This window comes from Schistocerca americana, chromosome 1 (assembly GCF_021461395.2).
Source record: "Schistocerca americana isolate TAMUIC-IGC-003095 chromosome 1, iqSchAmer2.1, whole genome shotgun sequence".
Classification (NCBI taxonomy): domain Eukaryota; kingdom Metazoa; phylum Arthropoda; class Insecta; order Orthoptera; family Acrididae; genus Schistocerca; species Schistocerca americana.
Genome location: NC_060119.1, coordinates 857370326 through 857391855, shown reverse-complemented (window position 1 = coordinate 857391855; position 21530 = coordinate 857370326). Strand labels below are relative to the sequence as shown.

Below are 21530 nucleotides of genomic sequence, written 5' to 3'. Positions count from 1 at the left end.
GACTGCTAATTACACTCCAGAATGGTTTTCCAGCAGCTTGACTCAAAGTCTCCAACCTGTTTCCAAAGTCTTCCCAAGATTTCTTCTTGGATGCTGCAATTATCTGTTTGGCTTTGTTTCTTTCTTCAACATAACTTTCTCTGTCTACCTGAGTTCTAGTATGTAGGCATTTTTGATACACCTTTTTCCTTTTACAGGCTGCCTTGACTGTCATTCTACCAAGCTGTTTGCTTCATCCTACCTGTACACACTACTGATCCAAGACATTCTTTAGCCACTTCTAGTACTGTGTCCCTGTACCTTGTCCACTCCTTTTCCAATGACTGTAATTGACTACATTCAACTAACTGGTACCTTTCTGAGATCACTGTTATGCACTTGTGCCTGATTTCCTTATCCTGAAGTTTCTCCACTCTTATCCTCCTACCAATGGACCTGACCTCCTGCACTTTCGGCCTCACAATCCCAATTTCACTGCAGATAAATAGTGATCAGTGTCATCAAAGAATCCCCTGAATACACATGTGTCCCTCACAGCCTTCCTGAATTCCTGATCTGTTATTATATAGTCAATGACAGATCTGGTTCCCCTGCCTTCCCAAGTGTACCGGTGAATGTTCTTATGTTTAAAAAAAGAGTTTGTGATTACTAAGCCCATACTGGCACAGAAATCCAAGAGTTGTTTCCCGTTCCTGTTGGCCTCCATATCCTCTCCAAATTTACCCATAACCTTTTCATACCCTTCTGTTCGATTTCCAATCCTGGCATTAAAATCACCCATGAGCAGAACACTGTTCTTGTCCTTTACTCTAACAACTACATCACTGAGTGCCTCATAAAAACTATCCATCTTATCTTGATCTGTCCTTTCACAATGCGAATATACTGACACAATCCTAATTTTCTTGCTAGACACTGTCAAATCTATCCACATCAGTCGTTTGTTTACGTACCTTATTGCAACTACGCTGGGTTCCATTTCTTTCCTGATGTAAAGCCCTACACCCCATTGTGCTATTCCTGCTTTGATTCCTGACAGGTAGACCTTGAATTCTCCCACTTCCTTTTCTTTCCTCAGGAGTCTTAATTAAAATAAACATTTGCAATCTTCCTTAAGCTTATGTTATCTGTTCCGTGTTCTAGAATGAGCTCCACGACAAGTAGAGACTGTCTGAATAATTCGTGACAAAATTTGAACATTTTATTGAAATGTATTTCAATGAAGTTGAAATATTGTCTCTTGATTTCTTTAAAAACCATTATATGAATATTAGTCAGTGACAGAAGAGAAGAAAGCACAGCAAAAAGTCCGGTTGCCTTCCATTCGAAGTGCACACGACATAAAATCATTGTTTGAAGAACTGCAAAATCTACCTTCAGGAAACAGGAAAACTTTGGAAAGATAATCTCTATTCGACACTAGTCATAATCCATGGTTAAATAATGATGGCGTCCTCTTGGGTAAAATATGCCGGAGGTAAAATAGTCCCCCATTCGGATCTCTGGGCGGGGACTACTCAAGAGGACGCCATTATCAGGAGAAAGACAGAAGAATGCTGAAGATTAGATGGGTAGACCACATAACTAATGAGGAGGTTTTGAATAGAATTGGGGAGAAGAGGAGTTTGTGGCACAACTTGACAAGAAGAAGGGACCGGTTGGTAGGACATGTTCTGAGGCATGAAGGGATCACAAATTTAGCATTGGAGGGCAGCGTGGAGGGTAAAAATCAAAGAGGGAGACCAAGAGATGAATACACTAAGCAGATTCAGAAGGATGTAGGTTGCAGTAAGTACTGGGAGATGAAGAAGCTTGCACAGGATGATGAGTCCCACAACACTTTGGTTGGTTAGTGGGATTGAAGAGACCAGACTACTAGGGCCATCGGTTCCTTTTTCCATGAACTTGAAACCCCCACAAAAAATAAAAAACAAACAATGCAGATGACAAGAGACGACAGCTTGCACAGGATAGAGTAGCATGGAGAGCTGCATCAAACCAGTCTCAGGACTGAAGACAACAACAACAACATCCAACGTGTGAAAAATACGTGGAGGAGTCTTAAATCCAACTGTAAAGACGTGAAACTTTATTTTATTTCTTTATTATATTCATCTTCCCAGTGAAGAAAGCCGTTTCTTTCTCTCTACATATAATATAAATATTTCACTGGCTTCCTCACAGGCCAATATTATGTGTGTAAATAACTGTAAAATATTTGATTGTTCCAGCAATAATAAATGTAATTTTCTTTTCCGTTTACATTTCAAGAGAGAAATTCAAGGCATTACAATCTACAGGGTAAGGAAAAAAAAAAATCACATAAAAAGGAAGGTACAAGACATGTATGTTTTTTTTCTTTCTTTCTTTTTTTTAAAATACAAAATTGAACCAGAATGAACATATCTTACTCATCGATCATGTCCCCATTTGCATAACGCAAGGAATAATAAATATTCGCCTTTAGTTATGCTAACTCAGCGTAGCACAGAAGTAGATGCTTTCTTTTCTGTGTAGGTGGTTTAGTAAAAATTTTCAGTAAATTGTAGAATTCTGTAATGGTGCAATTTGGGTCGGAAGGAATATTCTGGTGGAAATAATCAGATTATTGCAGTCTGTTTCCATAAATTAAGCAGCCATTACGTTGTACGTGGGACTGGAAAACGTAGCATATATTTTTGGCTGGTACATGTACTGCTTGGGAGTGTAATGTGGTAGTTCCCTGTTACTTTCCATGTAGGCAATAAGTTGCCCAGCCTGAAATAAGCCGCTCACTAATTGTAAGACTCTGTCTTAGCTGCCCCTATGGAGTACAGTTGCTACTTGTACTCTTTTTGTATCTAAAGAGAAAAGGGGTGCCTCTTCCACAAGCTTCTCTGTTCCAAAAGATTCTTTCTCTGCTGTCGCTGCTGTTGGGGTCTTATACATACAACAGGAAAAGGACATGGTGAGGACAGGTTTGGGGTAGAAAAGAGGAGTGATAGGCCATTGTGGGATACACTTGTCTGGCTCCTCCCCTTTGGCCTGTCCAGCTTGGGTGACCCTTCTGGCAGCTAAGCTACCACCAGCATAGTCCTCCGGATCCAGAGCATGCAAACCTCCTCGCCCATACAGACACTGCTACATTAACGAGGTGTCCCCTGAGGAGGTGTGTCAATGCAACCGAGAAATATATTCTCGCCTGTGTAGGCAATTACTTATGAGGGCCTAATGTAATGTTTCAGTAACCCAACTGACAAGAAGTTACCTGAAATGGCGTTATTAATACTTCCAACGATTCTTCCTCCGTTGTTACATGGTATATGGAAGACAATTGCCCACAGATAAAATTTTATCTTAAAAATCAGTATTAAGTATGTTTTACGTTATGTTCTTCCTTTGGCTTTAGTTTTATATTAATGGAACAAGCGTGAAAATATAAATAGTGTGATGTTGACAATCATAACACAAATACCACACAGAACCATAGAAGTTCATGTTTAGAATACGGATTCTAACCACGTCGTTACGTTCACTAGTATCTAAACATTGTCAGTAACTCTATATAGCAGTAATTCAAAAGTAAGTGCAACATTAAGTTGATTACAGAAATCGAGGAAGGTATGGATGAGCTACAGATTACTATGGAAGACCTAAGAAACAAAACTGACAAAATCAGGAAACTCACAGACAAACAAACCAGAGTGTAAATGAGAATCAACTAACAGACAATAGAAAGGGTGATTTCTGATGAAGAAAGAAGAATGAGTTCTGAGAGAATGAAGAAGTACTGGGCTGATACAAAACTGGAAAATTCTTTGTATAAAGTTGGCTAAAGTAAAAAAAAATGTAAATAATAATAATTAAAAATATCAGTGATAACAGATCTGGAACAGTTGACACAGCGTCTTTACACCTTCTTCATCAGAAGTAAGGTTAGTTTCTAAGTTCGTGAACAAACATAATGGACATCGTTTATTCAAAATGTTAAACTTCCCACTCAACTGCTTTCACTCCCTAAAGTATTAGCAGCCGTATAATGTGAATTATATTGGTAGTAATTAGCAGTGTAAAAGTTTAATAATTCTCGTGATTTTCCATACACAGTTCCCATTTCGATTACTGACTGCTCTATGTATCCATCCATGTCTAGAAGAGATGATTCAAAACGACCCTTGAAGAATTCGCAGTGTATGACAGCCATAATTGATAACATAAGTGTGCAAAATGAGTATTTGTATGTATGTCATTGAGAAGTCATTATGTAATTTGAAAGGGATGATAAACTAATGTGAACTACACTGTGAGTGAAGTAACTACACTGTGAGTGCATTCTGAGATTTCATCCCATACCCCAAAATTTTCTGCCATGTATTTAGTTATAAAGACTTGCTAGAGTGTGATACTGATCTGTCCACCTCTCCTGCCTTGAATTTTAATTTTGATGACAGTGATCTGTAGCGTCGGCCAAGGGCTAGGTTAGGTAGGGAGGTTGCGTGGCTTAAGGTTGATGATGCTCAAGTGAAAACAATGGAAAGCAATGATAGTACAGTTACAAGTTGTCGTTGGGAATAGTACTACTGCAATATTTCAAAATACTGACAAAAGTTTAACTGCATATTGTACCGCTGGAAAAAATAATTTCTTGTTAAACATTTCGTAATACTTACATAATAGACACCAAACTGCATTTTTAGTAGTTTATGTACGATATATGTGAATAACATGCATCAAAATACTCGTCGGAGCCTTATCCATTATCTGTTTTTGAAATTACCCTGCAGTTTTAGCTGATGAAGAGTGTGTTTAAATATGTCACGAAAATTCCAGGCTACGCTACAGGCCTGTCAATTACACAACCCTTATTCGGTCTTCACATTTCTCGGCTGTACCCACTCTCAACAGAGTATATAATTTTTCTTGGAGCAAATTAGCTTCTTGGTTCATTTCTTCGACCTTAAGCATGGAATATATCCCCAGCGTGAGACACAAAGTTCTTAGAACGAAGTACGGACGTAGGACAACAGATGGCATACGGAATATAATGTTAACTGCGCTTTTTAGTTGCTACTTACGACTTCTAGCTGCGACTTGTCACAGAAATTGGAGTTAGACTCGGTAGTGTGTCACAAACAAAAATAGTAGTACGAACTTAGGCTGTCAGATGCACAAGGCTTTGAATGTTAACTGCACTTTTTAGTTGCACTTGCGACCTTCACTGAAATCATAGCTAGACAAAAGGTTCACAGGAAGAATGACGAAATTCGGCCAACATATGGCACACGGCGTAAAATGTTAAAGGCTACTTGCGACTCCTAGTTGTGACTGAGATCGCAACCAGATTCTGTAAAGTAGTTATTGTGACACCTGCCACTTGTCAATCACTGTGATAACACAAGCGATTTCTTGCTCACCCCTAGTCAGGTTCAAGATAAGCACAACTTACAGCAAGTTATACTAGTGAACATAGTTCATATAAGCAGTAAAATGGAACAGGTAGAAAATAAGGACGTTAACGGAAGTGGTATTCCAAGCAATCGGAATCAGCAAACAAATAATATAGATATGAAAACAGAAATAGCTTCTCTTGAACGTCATAAAAATCACGTTACCACAAATGGTATTCAGGACCCAACTTTGATGCAGCATACAACAAAAGGGATTTTACTACAAGATATTTCTATGCAAATGATAGATGACTTACCATCACAGTTAACACCAAGAAGTATTTTTTCCCGAAGTAGTTTGGAGGGAGGTAAGTTATGGTAAAAGAATCGTAAAGTTTGGGCAGTCCGATGTCACTATAGAACAGGTGAAAGGAATCACAAATGTCAAGAAACGCTACTTCATCTGAGCCAAGCGAAGTCAATGATTCTGATTAGAAATTTTTCACTATTCTGGAAGGACAAAAGAAAACTACGTGTAGTTTAGAGAACTGACAGAAAAGCAAAACAATTTGCAAACTGCACGTGACGAGTTAGCTAAGACCTCAGAGCTACAATTAGCTTGCGACAACCTCCCGGACGAAGTGAAAAAACTGTCGGAAAAGATTGGGGTTATGAAACGTACAAAAAACGTGTTGTCACTGACGTAAAGAAGTTGAATGACCGAGCGGAGGTGGTGGCATTTGATAGTGACATCACACTCGCGAAAAAGTTGATACTGAAGCAACGAACTAACGTAGACGAAGTCGAAAAATTGATGTCCGAAACAGGAAATACAATTGTGAACAATTAGTGGACATCAAAGCCGCCGTACAATGAATTCACTCTGGTCACTGGAACAGTTAGTTCGAACAAACTGACTACTATCAAAGAAGGAAGCATGCAGGAGGGTTTAGCAAACGAAAGAGAAGATGCTTTTCACCTCCACGGAGTCACAATGCCGCTGCAAGAAATTTTGACACGTGTAATCAACCACTGATGCCTATGACAAACCAAAGGAGTTACCCACCCAGTGTCAATTCCACACTCACTGGAAACAAAATCCTGTCTTTCATCAATATTGTTAGATGGAAGCCTCTTAAAGTATTGGCAATTTTAGGTGTTTTCTGAACATCTCGTAATGTGCTGCTGCATGGCTGGATCGAATCACAAGTAGTACACTATGTAGTAGGATTTACCCAAGGAACAACAACTCTGTGCAGCGGATGATCAGTGTGAACAAACATTTCCAGACAAAGTTTGCTCTACGATGAGAAGTGTTTGACCTACAACCATTCAACAGGAAACATGGGGGGGGGGGGGGGGGGGTTTGAAAAAAAAATTATACTTTTCAAGAAATATATACATAAAATGATGTACTGAAGCAAACTATCTTTCATGTAGATGTCGTAAAAATTTCGAAAGGAAGGTTACTGTCAATCATCTGCAAAAATTTAGCCACAATACCAGAAATTGATCTTGAAAGTTTTCTATGTTGGCTTCTGTTGACTTAATTTATGAAGAAGGACATGGTCAAGGAGGCAACACAAGCACTCAGTCGAATTTCCAGGGCAACAGGAACACAGAATCAAGTAACAACAACAAGATCCATTGCTGGCACCCTTATTCATCACCAAAAGACAATAACACTAGAAACTAAGGAGGAAATTACTATAATCAAAAGAAAGTAGATTGTAGGTACAAAACCCAGATACCAGAACCCACCAAATCATGACACCAGAGTAGATACAACAACTGGCAAGCTGCTCCAAACACTAGACGAGTAAATAATGAGAGGTGATGAGTATAGAGCAATTAATGCTGGTTTGATGCAAAATAAGTGAGGTCAGACAAAGCGATCAAGGTTTCCGCAGTAATCAGGATACTAACTGACACAATACAGGACATGTAGTGCGCATAGTTAAAGTGGTAGACAATAGCGATGCTACTCTCCTACCACTGAAGGAAAACACCGACAGTTCGCGCTAAGTCTACTGACTATGATCAATGGGAATAGTGGGGGCACACAAAGTGAATATGTACAATTTATACAATGTGTTACACACACAATATATACAAAAATCTGAACTAATTAAACCTATACTATTTACAAATATGTATCCTTATGTCTATAAACAGCAACCCCAATAACTCAAAATGCTATAGATAAATGCAAAGATTAATGTGGGGTAGAGATATAGCAGTACATTGTATTATTATGAAGCACTTACAATATGATTCAATGAGCAAAGTTCTCAAAATTACTGGTGATGAATGCAACAAGTTGTGCAAGCTATCCTGCCAACATGAGTGTTAATACATGAACTCACTAGCATGAGCTTTGTCAGGACAAGTTTAATTATAATATCTGTGGGCACAAGAATAACATTTCATGAGTGGGAAATAATGCGTTCTAAACTACTCTGCAAACATTGTGCTTCAGGACGAATGGTAAACCAGCTAACTTACAGGTCATCAAGCATTTAATTATTCTGTCTAATGGTAAATTTTAAGGGAACGATACAGATGCACATCCCAATTAGTAGAGGGTATGTGTAAAGATATTCATGAATACTGTGGTAGGAACTATGAAGACCCTGCTGATGTGAAATGCAAGCATTTATGTATAACATTTTTATGTTTTATCAAGAATATAACTGATTTTATTACAGTTCTTTGCCTATTATTGGTGTGTAGTCTCCCCAGCAGATTACTACTTGACACCATATTAATCTGATGGCAAAGAATCAGTGAAATTTTTCGAAAATTTTATCTACAGTTAGTTCACAAGAAACACTGAGCAATACTGGTTGAAAACTACTATAGTCAATAACTGACTACACCTGACAAACAAATTTATCAGCACTTAAGTTTTCCAGACCTGCTCCAAGTGCTGACTGCTTCACATGAAATTTAAACAAACTGAAGAGTTTTAACAGGTGCCTGGCATGAACATCTAAATTGCATGTTGGGTTCTGATATGGATGGTTCCCTTATGCCTAAGATGCAACTAAGGGTTTTCCTCCCAATTCTTATCCTATTCCCCTTTGCAAACTCAACCACGATATTATTTTAAAAATTCATTATACTTCTCACAGTTCTGCATGAATACAGCACTATTCTGACATGAAACCTAAACAGTTATGTGAACGAAATGGCATTTATCATCTTAACAAGTGCCCCGTTTCACCTCCAGTCCAATGGAGAAGCAGAACGCTTCGTATGCACTTTCAAATGACAGATGGCCAAGCTTTGCACCACCCACACATGAGAATAGACTCTGCAACTTTTCTCACCTCCTATCTCTCCCACCCATGAGGCAGACCATCAGTGGTGGAACTTCTGCATGGCTGTTGCCATTGGATGCTCCTACAACCATCGCAGCATCTGGCCCCGCCAATGGTCCGCAAGTGTCGCTTTGCGCAGCACAGTTTTGTTCTCTTCAGGGTTTATGGCAACCGTGAGTGCTGGGAAAGAGGTGTGATCCAGGAACACATTGGCTCTTTTATGTAATTGATTGCAGTGCTGCCACCAGAACCAAATTTGTGCATGTCATATGCTCCACGATTCTGCTGCTTTTCTTCCCCCAGATTCACAGGTCTGCACGTCCTTCGCAACGGCCTGCTGGTGATACCAGGGCACTCCTGGAGGAGCGGATGGATGATGCGCCTTCACCTCTGCTGTCCCCATCACTGACCCAGTGGACCTGGACCCGCCACCACCATCACAGTCATTGCCCCAGGACACGCCCTCAGGCCTAGATATGTTCCCTAGCAGCAGTTTTCTGGAAGATGTTCCCACTGTCTCGCAAGCCAGATGGCTGGGAATGGTCAGGAGTATGCCATCCTCCACAGTCACGGCTCCTGGCTCATCTCCAAGTCCAGCATCCTGCCTCCCCTCCTCGTTGTCATTCGAATACTTCCTACACAACAGGTGCAGCATTTTTGTGAGGGGGGGGGGGGGGGAGGAGAAATGTGCTGGCCTAAGCTGTCACCAGCACACTGGTCAGCAAAGATGTAGCAGTAAGATCAATAGTAGGTGCTGGATCAAGCGTGCCTATCGGAGAGAGGCCAAAGACAGACTCGCAAGCAACATGCCACCAATGCCCCTCAACCACAAGTATTTAGATTGCTGCTGCAGACTGGAGGGCTCAGTCTGTCATGCGGTCTCAGTCACTAGCTCAGTCTCTCAGTCACTAGCCCAGCCACTCAGTCACTGGCACACAAACTTGCACTTCAAGTTGGCATCCAAGTTGGCATCTGACAGTACATTGCAACCAGATTAGTGTACCTAGTGGGACTTGTACCTCACCAGCAGTGAGGTTAACAAGGACTAATACTGAAGAGCTTGTACCACAACACATGAACACTGTTAAAGTTAAATAGCAGATATCTGTCTAAGTAAATAAAGAACCCTGTTAATACAAGTGTGTAGTTGTGTTGTAGATAAAGGATACCAGCCACTAAACAACATCTTCTCCCTTGATTCCTATGGTACAAGGCACAAGACACCATAAGAACCTACGGTTGCAATGACACATCTAGCAGGATGAAGGACATGGTTTGAGTTACTGTGAAGAATTCTGTTTTTGCTTGCAGTACCATGCTCTCACCTGGTTCGGTCTTGTATTACACACCCTGCAACAAGCCTGGCATTGGATCCCAATATTGCTCTCTCTAAGTCTGTGTATATGGAATTCCGGCCAGAAGCAGTTTCTTCACAGAGGTGTTGGACCATTTTCTTGTTTCCTGAATGACCTTTGTCCCCAGCCTGAGTGTTCTCAGAATTTTTCATCTATCAAACTTGTATGATCCTTTGTTGAATGATGACTAGTCTGCTAGAGTATATCCCTAGTGACAACAGATGAAATTTAAGCATACATTAAAGCAATATGGGTAAAGATACCCAGAGTCTTCCTCACAGTGCTATTTCTGCACTGCAAGTGTAACACATGCTACAATGCATACAATGGTACAAGTAATCCACCATAAATTCGCATCTTCCTTGTGTCTGAAATTTAATGATCAGCAAAGTACTACACTGTTTAAGAATGGGGGAGTAAATTATAAGCTGATAATTTCACATTTATAAAAGTTGTTTCTTTTATTACAAATATATTATTACAAATTTTTTCAGTATCCAGAATGACCAAACAAATTTTTAAAAATTTTATGTACAGATATCACATGATTAGATAGAAACAGCACAGAGAGGAGCAGAACAGCAATTTTCATTGTTTTAAGAAAAGCACAGAACAAAAACATTGATCACTTGGTGCAGTTACTATCAAGTTATAATGCTTTATACGGAGCACAGAAATGCACTTAAAAAAAAAAAACGAAAAGAAAAAAAAAGGAAAAAAAAAAATCAGATTATATATTAGTATCGCAACGAGCAGTAAAAGGATAAACTCACCTAAGTACAGGCATTATTTGTGCCATATTCTTGCTAGGATTCACAAATATTTTGACTGTATTGTATGAAAGCATCAAAGTTGCTCATGTTACTGTGGCTGACTGAATAGACATAACTTTAGTAGAAGAGGAGAATTAATACATACACTTTTCACTTCGTTAATTTCAACACGGCACAAATTTATTTGATAATTATTTAATGTTATTACCTTGAACACTAACCAGGAAAGTTGTATCTGTGACATTGTGAAATTATAAACCTTACATTGTACAAATAAAAATTTTGGGCTTCAATATGCTCTAGAATATTCTTGGACAAAATACACTTCTACATAATCAGATATAAGCTTGTGTTTAACATACAGCCTACTCCTGATTATCCAATTTGTGGATTATTCGTGCATTACCCATTGACGCTGCCACTAATACCTGTCCAGCAGACATAGTCCAGAATACATGTTTGAAAATATCAATTATTTGTATCTTTTGATTATTCATGCATCTTCTGCACCACATTACCCTGAATAATCAGAAGTATACTGTACATAATGATCTGCCTACCAAATGAGGACTTTTTTTTTTTTACCAAACATTACTTACTCCACAACACACCAAACTATCTTTGTCAGAATACCATGTCTATCTTTTAATGTAAATCTGTTTCTCATTTTGGACAAGACTGAGTTGCAGTAAGATTCTGTATGGAGAATTTACATATTTATTGACAATCTCTCTCAATAAAGTGACATAAGTAGCAGCCAGAAACTGTTTTTATCTCTATTCTTGCAGTTTCTGTACTCGCCTCTAGTTTCATATCCCAATACAAATCTATTTACAAAAATTCAGTGCATGATGATAACTTGCGTTAGGGAATATTTTATACAGACAGCTGATTCTTGGGACTTGGGAAAAACACCACTGTTAGCTGCTACTGGAAACTAAAACTGTAGCACACTAGAACATATTTAGCTATACTGGATAGAGACAAAATTTACTGCCTGCCCATTAAAGTTTAACAACTAAGTTTAAAGTGAGCTATATTTGTTTGATAATTTTAAACAACTTTTTTTGATTAAATCTGAAATGGAAAGTAAAAATACTGACCATCACAGTTTCCCTTGGTGTCTTTCCTTGTTTTGTGTTAATCATGGTGACATTATTCCTCCATATTTACACTACCCTGTAACAATCTGTGTGTTCAGAGGCATTAAAAGGACACCCTTCAAGTAGTGTAGAGCTCGCTTAAATGCAATATTTAATGAATATTTGTGTTGTGACAAACATTATCTCTACAAGCCCTCATAACAATAACTCTATTGTATGTGATGTCCTCTTTTACTCTCCAAATGTTTCACGTAAAAAGAATGTTACTGCTGCTTACAACCAGAGACTTTTCAAAAGGCAACAAACTGATCCTTCAGAATAGTCTTTATTCTTCTTTTAAAGTTTCTTTTAACAGGACCAATTGTTAACTTTACTTTCCTGGAAAAACTCAATGTTTTAACTATCAGTAGTTATAAAACTGACCTTAAGAAGCTACACCGAGGTGCATTTGTTTTGAGGTCTTTGCTTTTAGCAGTGGAGGTTTAATTTTCAAAACTACAAGCTAATTCTTGAAAAAATGAGAAGGTCTGCTTAGACAGAAAAATTATAGAAAAAATGACTTGTGAAATGTTAAAAAATAAAAATTGGAACGTATCACAATCTATCAAGGATACAGACATTGTGAATTGCTTTGCAGTCTGCTTATTTTTGAAAAATGTAAGAATAGGCAGTGTTAGTGACTTTGAAATACAGTGGAGTAAACAACAAAAACAAATAGAATATGGGAGGGTAATATGGTTGTCATGCCTTTCATACTTCCATATCTCATGTGTGGAGTCATGAAAGCAAAACAGTTTAATATAAGGTATAATATAATATGTGTTAGTCTCCTGCCATTTCACAGGGGGCAATGTTCAAATAATTTTTATCTCCATGACTTGTTATAGAATATTGTTGGGAAAAAAAGAACTGAAGTCTTTTGAATCTGTTTAGTTCACTACAGCTAACAAGATGAACACAGCACTATTAATAAACCAGCTGACAAGTACGGCTTTTAAATTTCCAGTATGCTTGTTTTAAATATTTGGTTATGAAAGTATCAACTTGTTGAAAATGAAACTCCGATCATTTTGGAATACAACAAAGAGGACACAATTGTGAATTTAAGTATTTAAACAGCAACTTATAAAACAATGATGCCAGTTTATGGCTCTGAAGTCCCTAGTATCAATCTTGTTTAAAAAGTGCATTTGGAGATAAATTACTATTCTGATCAGTTAACCATGGACAGTGGTGCCACAAAGAACTATGGAAAATTTAAGGAACAAAGCTCATTCATCTGGAGATGGTCTCATAACATGAAATAAGAAAACCTGTTTCAGAAAATATGCACAAATCCATGTTATTGCTCGCACAGGTGATAAAATAAAAAAGCTTCTTTTTAAACTGAATTTACAGTAACAGTATGTAGAGTGATGAATCTTGATCTGTTTATTTCTCTTGCTTGAATATGATGTATGATATATGCATCTCTTCAGATCTGAAGCTAAATGTGTTCCAACCTTTTTAACTTGTCAAAAATATGAACAACTGAGTTCTTGCTATCCTCGGTTTTACAGGACTATTTTTATATCAATTTGCAACAGCACTGGAAAAAGGGAGAGGGGAGGGGGGGGAGGGGGGGGGGGGGAGAGAGAGAGAGAGAGAGAGAGAGAGAGAGAGAGAGAGAGAGGACAGTCATGCGTTGAGAGTACTACATGGAATTTCAAAACATGTGATTTCATCTTGAAAAACAATAAAGAGTTAAAGTGAATTATAAATCTTGTGACAAAATGGGCTGTCTAATAATTGCTGACTTCTACATTAACATTTTTTAGTCATTACATTAAGATACAAGTAATGGCATAGAGGCATGTCACAGTTATTGAGATAATGCTTTAAATTTCAGTTTTCATTATGGAGTAAATAAAGCTGGCAATAAATGAGTACTGTATAGATCAATTACGTGCCTGACTTCACTGCACCAGCAACCATCCACACAACAAATTTTGCTGTTGATAAATTCTAATCACTACTTCATGATATCACAGCACTGGCAGACTTGTTTGCATTATAAACATTTGAAATATAACAAAATCATACATCATTTATTACTCATTAGAAAAACTGAAGGTAACTAGTATATAAATCAAAACAAAACAAAAATACACAATAATTAAGACTGTTATATTTACAACCACTGTATATTTAAAAATTCCTATTTATAAAAGTAATTGAGCCATTATTTGTACATTTCAAAGTTTGAGTTCATATTTATTGTAATTATGAACGGAGACTGGGCACAACATGAACACAAATTATATAACCAGAAAGCATGGGCATAAAGGAGGCTAAGATGCAACAACTTACTTCCACTTTGAGTTCTTCAGTTTTATATAATTACTTCAAGTGCATTATGAAAATGTGATTTGACAGAATATGACACCATACACAATTTCCGGCAACATGAAAATTAATAACTAGTTAAATGTTGGATCAAAGTAGTGCCTGGTGTTAAAATAATTTTGTTATGCCTAAAGAACAGCACGGCACAGAGATCAATGACAGGCCATAACATATCATTTATGCAATGCAATCATTTGCACAGATAAAATTAAAGGCAATGTAACTCTGCCATTTCAAGAGTGGAACTTCTTTCACTGCAAGAAAATTCAAGGTATTGACATAATTAAAAAAAATTATAAAAATATAATGACCATGGCTTACAAGTTTTATACTGTGATTGTGATGCAGTACTAATAATATAATGATTTATCTTCTATAAGTAACAGTGAAAGACAGTTACTGTTCCCTTCATAAGAGAAAAAAAGTTCTAAATCATCAGAAACACTCCTATCAAATACTTGCTAATGAAACTTGATCAACGAAAACTCTTTAAAGACGGACCAGACAATCACATCATAACCACATTATGTTGTTGGCTACTTCAAACTTCTCACAGAAGTTACTAATGCCAATACAGATAGCAATAAACACAAGTCATGAAACTGTTTATGAACTGCTGACTTTTACTGTTGAGGGTCAGTCTGGAGGCAGCTAAAAATTAGTAGAATTCTTTACACATAACAAACTCCAAGCACATTTGCTTTGATTCTTTCATACTTCTCCCCCACTTTTTGCTGATATGTAGCAAGCAGGTGAATAAATAACGGAAATAATCAGGTATCTTGAGTAAGTACTGTCTCTTCTCACATACATTCTTCCATGCAGTAGCTTGACAGCACTCCACTGCAATGCACAGATAAAGAGAGAAGATTATTATAATTAGACTCAATGAAGTAATAATGAATACACGTTCTCATACAACATGCCAACACAAGCGAGATCTTTAATGCAGAACATAACAAGTAATTGAATTTATGAAATGTAAATGTCTTTGGAAGTAACACACCTGAAGGACTCAGTGTTTTTGTATGAAAGAGAAATACAAAAAGAACTAGAGAACTAATTTCAAGATTCATAATTTTAAAATATTGCTTCAAACTGTACAATAAACATCACAAAACCAGAAACATAGATGTGTTACAAGCTGTTAAGGCAACAAATAAGTTCATTACAAATGAATATAAGCTAAGGATAGATAACAGGCTATAACAAAATGAGATAAAACACAGTTTCATGTTATTACAGTTATGAACATAATGATGAAAGAGTAGTATATTTGCCTTCTGCATACCTATGGGGGTACTTCAGGACCCCAACATGACTATTTTATTATTTGTAGCTGTTTGAAATAGTTTACAGTTTTTGGTACCCCGCTTGGGATTCCGTGTGACAAGAAAACAAACATGTATAAATGCACATTGTGGAAAGTTACGTTAGTAAAAGTGTGACATTAATATTTTAATTTTTCACGAATTGTTGTGGGTCTGTTAGACATTTACTTCAGTTCTGTTGCCATAGCACATTGTGTTGTGAAATGAACTTGTCAAAACAGGTAAAGTTACAGAAGAGATACAATTTACACAATGAAGGAGATCTCCAGAAGAAGTACTTTAAATAACAGGAGCAGAATTGGAACCAAGAGATAACGATGTGGAGTCTGTGTGTTCAAAAATGGAAGACAATGTGGAAGAAGTGGACATGGTTGAAAATGTTATTGAAGGAAGGACAATGAAGAAGTGACATAGATACATACATACATACATACATACATACATTTATCCTTCTTCCATAGATCATGAATACTACATTTCATAATGATGTGGAACGTGTCACTTTAACATCAGTTTTCTTTACACAAAATAATTAATTAATTAATTTTTTTTACAGTTACTACTTCATATCTAAGATTTCATCTATTGAGTAGAAGAAGTTGTCATTCAGAAATTCTTTTAATCTGCTTTTTAATGTTGGTTGGCTATCTGTCAGACTTTTAATACTATTTGGCAAATGACCAAAGATTTTTGTGGCAGCACAATTCACCCCTTTCTGTGCCAAAGTGAGATTTAATCCAGACAGTGAACATCATCCTTTCTTCTAGTGTTGTAGCTATGCACTTCGCTGTTATTTTTGAATTGGGATAGTACATTAATGACAAATTTCATAAGTGAATATATCTATTTCGAAGGTACTGTGAATATCCCAAGTTCCTGATGATATTCAAACAATGGAGAGACCTCCACACACTAACAAATTGGAATTATGTGACAGTCAATGTGCAAACAACCTAGTACGAATCAGGAAGAGTATATTTTGTCTACGAGGCTTGGCTTTAAAATAACGGGACTGATTCTGTTGGAGATTAAGTACGCATGCACAAAAGATGAACGACCAATAACTCTAAAGCATGAAGCCTTCTCAGCGAAATGCGGCACCTCTGAAGTCTGTAGACAAATCATTGTGGCTGTGGCCTTTGTGTATGTACGAGCTGTTATTTTGCCTTGCCAGAAAAATGGTAGGTGTAATAACAGAGCAACGAATTGTCATGAAGTTTCACATGAAACTTGGAAAAACTGCTACTGATACCTAATCTTTACTAAAAGAAGGGTATGGTAAAGATTGTTTACTTCACGTTTCTGAGTGGTTCACGCGTTTCCAAGGTGATCGAGAAGACGTTTAAGATAACTCATGCCTGAGATGTCCTTCAACATCAAAAACTGACGAAAATATCGAAAAAGTCTGTAATCTGATTCAATCTGACTCTTGGTTGAGTATCTGATCAAATGTTGAAATTGTAGGACTTAATAAAGAATGCGTAAGGCAAATAACTAATTTAACATGAGAAAGGTATGTGTGAAACTACTGCTGAACATTTTCATGATCGAAGAAAGGGATGCTCATGAAAATGTTTGTATTGACACTTTGAATACCACTGAAAATGATACTAATTTCTTGGAAAGACTGATAACATGTGATGGATCCTGGTTTCTCACTTATGATCCTGAAACGAAGTGCCAGTCCATGCAATGGAGGGCCCAACTTAACCAAGAGCAAAAAATGCTTGAATGTGCAAATAAAGATTTGATGAGATGCTGATTGATTTTTTTCCAATATTGATGGAATTGTGTATTTTCACTGGGCCCCTGAAGGTCAAACAATTAATCAATATTACTCTCTTGAGATTCTCGTTCAACTTAATGAGAAAATAAGAAAAAACATGACCCAAATTGTGGAAGAAAGAGACATGGGATCTGCATCAAGAGGATACACCGGCTCATATCATATTGTCTGTTATGAGGTTTCTACCGAAATACAGCATCCCTGTGTTAGAGCACCAACCCTATTTGTCTGACCTAGCACTACATGAATTTTATCAATTCCCCAATATCAAATCTGCATTAAAAGGAATGAGATGTCAATCTATTGAAGCAGTGAAAGAAGTGGCACATGTTATCAATGAGTACACAGATGAAGACATCCCACACTGTTTCCAACAATGGAAAATTCTTATAAAATGTTAAATGGATAGAGGAGGGGAGTATATTTGTTGTTACAATAAATAAATGTAAATGTTTTTGAAATAAAATGTTTTATAGCAATAGTTCGATTATTTCACAGCCACACTTCATACATCTAGCGGTCTCACAATGACTTCCAGGAGTGTGTCTTCGATTATTGAGACTTTCATGTTTTTCATTACACCTAAAATAGTGGACAAACTAGTAAAATATACAAAACAAAAAGCAGATACAATTTATAACCTATGGAATGTGACTCATCCTTCTAACAAACTTATGTTGATACCAACAAGTGCAACAAAAATGTTTAGTTTCATAGGGCTCGTTGTAATTATGGGAACATGAAAACCTAAAAGAGATTGATTTTTTATGTTATGGTCCAGGGAAATATATCCAGTTTCATTTTTGACAAATAGATTTTTTGAACTTCTTTCTTACATTAGATATGATGACAGGACTACTAGAGAGGAACAGAGACAAATGGACAAATTTTGTGCATTTAAAGAAATATTTACGACTTTTACACAAGAATGCTGGGTATCCAAATAGTCATTTGACAGTGGATGAGCAACTGGTAGCTTTTCATGAGAAATGCCCATTTAGGGTTTACATGAAGTCCAAACCAGCTAAGTAAGGCACAAAAATTTGGGCCCTCTGCGATGTTGAATCTCTGTATGCTTTCAACTTGCATGTCTTGCAGGTATACACAGGGATAGAAAGATCTATGGGAAAAAAATCAGGGTGCTAGATTTGTAATGTACCTTATGTCGCCTATGGTTCTACATCATAGCGACCTGATGAGCGGTCTGCTGATCACACGCCCCTCCTATTTGCATCCTCAGCTGAGGATGACACGGAGGTCGGATGGTCCCGATGGGCCGCTTGTGGCCTGAAGACGGAGTGCTTTTGTGCTACTACAACAGACAACTTCTTTACAAGTGTTCCACTTGTACAGGAGCTCTTCAAACTAGGGCTTAATTTCACTGGTACTCTTAGAAAAAACAAGCCTGATATCCCATTTGAACTTCAACTATTGCCACTGAAACCAAAATTTTCATCTCTGTTTGCATTCAATGAAAATCTAACCATAGTATCATATGTGTCTAAAAAGAACAAGGTAGTAATCCTTTTGAATTCTGAACATCATGACAGTAATTGCAGCACAAAGTAGGAGGAATTCAAACCCAACATTATTCTACACTACAGTAAAACCAAAGATTCTGTTGACACAATGGACAAAATGATACGTAAGTGGTCATGCAATACGACTACCAACATGATAGATACAGCAGCCATAAATGCATATGTTATTTGGAAGACAAAAAATTCTGACTGGGAGGTTCTTGCAAGCGACAAAAGGAGAAAACTTTTGTTGGATCTATGACAAGAACTTGTAAAGCCTCACATTAAGCAAAGACTTACACAAGGTTAAGGGCTGGGTCAAATAAATGCAATTTCTGGCAAACTTTTGATTGGTGGAAACAGGGCAGGACAGAAATATAAATACAACAGTGTGCAAAACTTAAGGAGGAAAGTAACTTTCGCTTGATGTGTCATTGCCAACTGACATAGCTCGATGGAATTGGACCACATGCATTGTAGTGCCAAAGAAACTGGTACTGGCATGCGTATTCAAGTACAGAGATATGTAAACAGGCAAAATAGGGTGCTGCGATCAGCAACGCCTATAAAAGACAAGTGTCTGGTGCAGTTGTTAGAGCGATTACTGTTGCTACAATGGCAGGTTATCAAGATTTAAGTGAATTTTGTGTTATAGTCGGCATACGAGTGATGGGGACACAGCATCTCCAAGGTAGCGATAAAGTGGGGAATTTTCTGTATGACCATTTCATGAATGTACTGTGAATATCAGGAATCCAGTAAACATCAGATCTCCGACATTGCTGCGGCCAGGAAAGGATCCTGTAGGAATGGGACCAACGACAGTTGAGGAGAATCACTCAACGTGACAGTAGTGCAACCCTTCCACAAATTTCTGCTGATTTCAATACTGGTCCATCAAGTGTCAGTGTGCAAACCAGTCAACGAAACATCATCGACATGGGCTTTTGGAGATGAAGGCCCACTCGTGTATCCCTGATGATCGCACGAGACATAGCTTTACACCTTGCCTGGGACTGTCAACACCGACATTGGATTGTTGATGACTGGAAACATGTTGCCTGGTCAGACGAGTCTCATTTCAAACTGTATCGAGCAGATGGACGTGTATGGATACAGAGAAAACCTCATGAATCCATGATCCTGCATGTCAGCAGAGGACTGTTCAAGCTGGTGGAGGCTGTGTAATGGTGTGGGGCATGTGCAGTTGGAGTGGTATGGGATCCCTAATATGTCTAGATACGACTCCTGACAGGTGACATGTATGTAAGCATCCTGTCTGATCACCTGCATCCATTCATGTCCATTGTGCATTCTGATGGACTTGGGCAATTCCAGCATGACATTACAACATCCCACATGTCCAGAATTGCTACAGAGTGGCTCCAGGAACACTCTTCTGAGTTTAAACACTTCCACTGGCCACCAAACTTCCCAGACATGAACATTTATTGCACATATCTGTGATGCCTTGCAACGTGCTGTTCAGAAGAGATCACCATCCCCTCGTGCTCTTACAGATTTATGGACAGGCCTACAGGATTCATGGTGTCAATTCCTGCCAGCACTACATCAGAAATTAGTTGAGTCCATGCCACACTGTGTTGCGGCATTTCTGCATTCTCTTGGGGGCCCTACATGTTATTAGGCAGGTGTATCAGTTTCTTTGGGTCTTCTGAGCAGAAAGAATGCATACAGTATAGTACAGATGCTAACAGAAGGACGTATGCAATGAGATGAACTGAAATGACACTTATTCAAAGACAACAATTAAACTGAAGTTAATTCCTACTCAATGGGATTTAAGTCAAAGGAATGAGCAGGCCAGTCCATTTGCTGAATATCCTCTCATTCCAGGTGCTCTTTGATCTGCACTGTTTGATGGGGATGCACATTGTCATTCATAAAAATCAAATCAGAGCCAAATGCACTACTGAAAAGATGCACATGGGAAGGAATACACTGTCATAATAACATTTACTGGTGAGACTATTGTTTTCAATGATTTGGAGATCAGAACACCCATGCAACATTATGCCTCCCAGCAGACAAACACCTGGACTACCAAAATGATCATGTTCGGTGGGTATATGCAGTGTTGTTGAATATAATAGGTTTGGTAGTCCAAGTCTTATGGTGTGGGTAGGCATAATGTTATTTCAGTGTACTGACCTCCAAAGTTTTGAACACAGGAAACTCGCAGGTAAACATTATTGTGACACGGTGCTCCTGTGCAACACACATGCTATTTGAATCATGTTCCATCTTTAGCAAAGTCCACAGAACGACCATGAATTGTGGTGACTTTATTGTAATTATTGTATTTGAATAAAAGTGTCATTGCTGTTCATCTCATAGTATATTTCTTCCAGTTATTATACTGCATCAGTGGTGGCAGCAAGTTTCATCAAAATATGTTACTTGGCAGTGACGCATCATGTGAATGTTACTTTTATTCTTACGTTTTGCACATCAGTGGACTTTTGAAAGAATAGCCTCAGATCAAGACATCCTACTGTGACCGTAGTCACGTCATGGAGCAGCTCTGCAATAAGTTTTTCACAGCTTTTTTCATCTGAGCATGACCA

At 37.8% G+C, this 21530-nt stretch overlaps 1 protein-coding gene across 2 annotated transcripts in view; it reads right to left on the bottom strand.

The window, feature by feature from the left end:
• Nucleotides 1–13602: 13602 nt before the first annotated feature.
• LOC124613573 (MLX-interacting protein) overlaps nt 13603–21530 on the bottom strand; it is a 403061-nt gene continuing 395133 nt past the window's right edge. For both annotated transcript variants that reach the window (XM_047142290.1, XM_047142297.1), the window contains exon 17: nt 13603–15148. The gene's annotated coding sequence lies outside the window, so the exon portion shown is untranslated. The remainder of the gene's footprint in view (nt 15149–21530) is intronic.